The sequence below is a fragment of the Tachyglossus aculeatus genome, chromosome 16, assembly GCF_015852505.1.
Source record: "Tachyglossus aculeatus isolate mTacAcu1 chromosome 16, mTacAcu1.pri, whole genome shotgun sequence".
In the NCBI taxonomy this organism is placed as follows: Eukaryota; Metazoa; Chordata; class Mammalia; order Monotremata; family Tachyglossidae; genus Tachyglossus; species Tachyglossus aculeatus.
In genome coordinates, this window is record NC_052081.1 from 17,160,359 (window position 1) to 17,165,062 (window position 4,704).

General features: G+C 42.2%; 1 non-coding gene across 1 annotated transcript; it reads right to left on the reverse strand.

The window, feature by feature from the left end:
- Positions 1 to 4,184: 4,184 nt before the first annotated feature.
- On the reverse strand, positions 4,185 to 4,322 carry LOC119938949. The gene has a single exon (XR_005454631.1). It is a non-coding gene; the product is annotated as a small nucleolar RNA SNORA7 (small nucleolar RNA).
- Between the last annotated feature and the right edge of the window lie 382 nt (positions 4,323 to 4,704).

Below are 4,704 nucleotides of genomic sequence, written 5' to 3' on the forward strand. Positions count from 1 at the left end.
AAATGTGACGGGGGAAGAAAGAGGTGAACTGATTTTCTTCAGCCCACGTGCAATACATTCAGGCTTCCCTTGGGCATTTCCAGGCAGGCTTTTACGGCTTATGTGATTGAATGGGAGGTTGGGAAATGTCTCTGGCGGTAGAAATCTCACAAATGATTGTGCATTCTCTACCCATCTCTCTGCATCCAGTGTACTGTGAATATAGATGTTGGCTGGTTTGTCAAGAGCTGGTCAAAGTTCAAATGAACACGTCAACGATTTAGTCTCCCAGAACATACTCAACCCCTGCTTGAGAGCACTAGAAATGCATAGATAGAGGATGAATACTACACAAACCCACCATCAATTTTAGCAATAACCCAAAGAGGTTTGAATCATTCTCAGAAAAAACAAAGGCTTTACCCAAACATGATTCCACCCTAAATACTATCAAATCTGAAACTGTAATGTCCCTAGGATTCTGTGCATTAAATATAGCATTGCTTGGTAAATACCATTGAGTGTTTGATTCCTTTTTCACAAGGGGCAACGAAAAGAGTGATTGAAGGATCAGATTGCTGGTTGCCCTCTTTGCTCCATTCTCATCCCTCAAAAAAAATTGTGAAATATACTTGAATTTACTTAAGTGTTTCATAAACCTATAAAAACACTGTAGACTGTGGTCAGGAAATGTGACTGTTCATTGTTGATGATGATGATGGTACTTTTTAAGAGCTTACTATGTGTCAAGCAGTGCTCTAAACACTGGGGGAGATACAAGGTAATCAGATTGGACACAGTCCCTGCCCCACATAGGGCTCACACTCTTAATCCCCATTTTACAGATGAGGCAAGTGAGGCCCAGAGAAGTAAAGGGACTTGCCCAAGGTCACACAGCAGACACGTGGCAGAGCCAATATTTGAACCCATGACCTTTTGATTCCCAGGCCCGTGCTCTATCCGCTAAGCCAGGATGCTTCTCCATTGTTATATTGTACTCTCCTAAGTACTCAGCACAGTGCTCTGCACACAGTGGAAGTGTTGAATTGGGAGAAGTAGTGTTAAAGGGTGGGAGATTGGAATTTATTGGAGAAGGCCCCTGAAGGACATGTAATATCAGAAGGGCTTTTAAGAGGGGGAGAGGGGTGGTTATTAGGTGTGAATTCATTCATTCAATCGTATTTATTGAGCACTTATTGTGTGCAGAGCCCTGTACTAAGCACTTGGGAAGTACAAGTTGGCAAAATATACAGACGGTCCCTACCCAACAACGGGTGAATGGGGTAAAGAATTGGAGGCAGGGGGAGAGTGTAAAGAAGAGGATGGTGGTAAAGTACATTGACACGAATGAAGAGTGCATTCTGGGGTGGAGTGGGAATAAGAGTGGATAGATAGGAGGGAGAGATCGCTGATCAAGTGCATCCAATCTTCTATTCAATAATTTCTGCTTGACAGAGTAGAAATGTCAACCAGCAGGGCATTTTGAGGGGCGGGGAGATGTGTGCAAAATAACATTTTAGAAAAGTGACCCGGGCAGCACAGGGAAGTATGGAAGTATGGAGAGGGAAGCAACTAGGATTCTGAAGGAACCTAGAGAGGAAGTTGCAGGATTCTTGCCAAGTGCACGTTTCTTATGGTCCAGATGACCACTGGATAATTGCCAGTGCAACTCCCATCCATAAAAAGGGCTCCAAGGTAATTGTCCTGAGAACTATAGACCATTTTTCTCAAATTAGCAGAATAGATTATTAAATTTTGGAACAGGGAGCACTTAAAAAAATATTACATCCTGTTAGAAAAAGACAACATGTTTTCTTTGTAAAGAGAAAAATCGGTCTCATGGAATGGCTGCAGTTCTCCGAAGGGGTCAACAAAAATGTGGAAGAGAGGAAACCAGTAGACAGAATATATGGAGATTTTGAAAAGGTCTATGAAACTGTACACACCAAGGGCTTCTTAACGCAACTGAATATTCACGAGGTTAGAGAAATGTCCTCCCATGGATTGAAAACTGAATAAGAAACACTAGGTTGGGGTAGGGGGGAGATAAGCAGAAGCAGTGTGGTTAAGCAGAAAGAGCACAGGCTTCGAAGTCAGAGGACGTGGGTTCTAATCCCAGCTCAGCCTTTGTCTGCTGTGTGACCTTGGGCAAGCCACTTAACTTCTCTGTGCCCCAGTTACCTCATCTATAAAATGGGGACAGACTGTGAGCCCCACGTAGGACAACATGATTACCTTGTAACTACCCCAGTGCTTAGAACAGTGCTTGGCACATAGTAAGCACTTAAATACCATCATCATCATCATCATCATCATCAATGGAGGAATGTAAATAATGGAGGTCCCTGGGCCTGGGTCCCAGATATAAACTCAGGACAAGAGGATCCTAGTGCTGAATCACTGAAGTGTTTGATAATAATAATAATAATAATAATGGCATTTATTAAGCACTTACTATGTGCAAAGCACTGTTCGAAGCGCTGGGGAGGTTACAGGGTTATCAGGTTATCCCACGGGGGGCTCACAGTCTTAACCCCCATTTTACAGATGAGGTAACTGAGGCCCAGAGAAGTTAAGTGACTTGCCCAAAGTCACATAGCTGACAAGTGGCGAAGCCGGAATTTGAACCCACAACCTCTAACTCCAAAGCCCGGGCTCTTTCCACTGAGCCGCGCTGCTTCTCACTAATAATGATAATATATAGCAATAATAATAATTGTAGTATTTGTTAAGCACTTACTGCATTCCAGACACTGTACTAAGCACTGGGATGGATACAAGCAAATTGGATTGGACACAGTACTTGTCCCACTTGGGGCTCACAGTCTCATTCATTTCATTCATTCATTCACATTCATTGAACTCCTACTGTGGGCAGAGCACTGTTCTAAGCACTTGGAAAGTACAATTCAGCAACAAGTAGAGACAATCTCTACCCAACAATGGGCTCACAGTCTATAAGGGGAGAGACATAACAAAACAAAACAAGTAGACAGGCATCAGTAGCATCAATGTAAATATAATTATAGGTATGAACATACCATTAATAAAATAAGTAGAACAATAAATATGTACATATATACACAAATGCTGTGGGGTAGTGAGTGGGGTAGAGCAGAGGGAGGGATTTGGGGTGATGGGGAGGAAAGGAGGAGCAAAAGTCTCATTCTGCACAGTACAGATGAGCACAGAAAAGTGAAGTGACTTACACAAAGTCACACAGCAGACAAAGATGCTTTTGGGGAGGTGTGGTCCAGATCTAAAATATCACATTTCTGTGTCAGGAGAAACCATTGAGGAAAAGATCAAAACCACACTGAAAAAGCAAGGGAGGAGATCTGTATTCAGTCTTTCCAGACTGAATTATGATTAAAAAGTACCAAAAGCAAGGGTGTCTCTCTGTTGCCAGCTGTCAATCAGATCAATGGTATTTACTGAGCACTTCCTGGGTGCAGAGCAGTGTACTAAGCCCTTGATTGATAACACTAGGGAAAGTAGACATGGCCCTTGTAGAGTGAGTTTACAGTCTAGTGGGGCATAGATTGATTTTACAACCTAGATCTCTCCAGAGACCTAGATTCCATGACTCTCATTCATTCTGCCATTATCTTGGCTCCATGGCAACTTCATTTATTAAGAATAATAATAATAACAATGATGGTATTTGTTAAGTGCTTACAATGTGCAAAGCACTGTTCTAAGCACTGGGGGGGGATACAAAGTGATTAAGTTTACATTTCCTGCATCCCCAGGAAATGAACTTACTGAAATAATGGGAACCCAAACTCACTGAATTCCTTGCTTTCCTTGAATTCTTGCTCTAGGTCAATCAATCACAGTATTTATTGAGCACTTTCTACATGTGGAGCACCGTACCAAGTGCTAAGGAAGAGTACAACAGAGTTGAAAGATATGTATCCTGACCACTAGGAGCTTACAGTCAACAGGGATAAGGCCTCTGAGCCCTCTGAACCTCAATTTCTTGTCTTGTTTTATGCTGTCCAGTTGTTTCCTACCCATAGCGATGCCACGTCTCTCCCCAAACGCCCAGCTCTCCATCTGCAATCAGTCTGGTAATGTATCCATAGAGTTTTCTTGGTAAAAATATGGATGTGGTTTACCATTGCCTCCTTCCGCGCAATAAATTTGAGTCTCCACGCTCAACTCTCTCCCATGACATTGCTGCCCAGTACAGGTGAGTTTTGACTTGTAGCAGATTGCATTCCATTCGCTAGCCACTGCCCAAACTAGGAATGGAATGGGTAGGCCTCTGCTTGACTCTCCCTCCCGTAGCCAAGACTGGTAGAGGACTGGAAACTCTCCAGGTGTGACCCTGAGAGAGTTGAACTTCCATTTACATATCTGTAAAAATAGAAGTAATCTTAATTTCAACAGTTCTCAGCAAAGGTATAGCCATTGAAGCAATTAGCTCAAATAGCCATATGAACGATATAGTCAGTGAGCCATGTGATATCAAAATTAACATTAGTTTGCTGGTGGTGGCACTTTCCTTTGAGAAAGAAACAGTTTAAGCAGGGGATTAGAGAAGAGTTAGACCTAGGGAACACGATGATTTGGGTGCAATTATTTCCATATTAAGGTTCAAGAAGGTTCTTTGGTTCTTTGCTCTCTGTTTATTGTTTTTCCTTTCCATTACCAATTTGCTGATTTACCTTCTCATTTGTTCTTAATCATTCATAACTATTAGGCTGAAAAATGAAAATA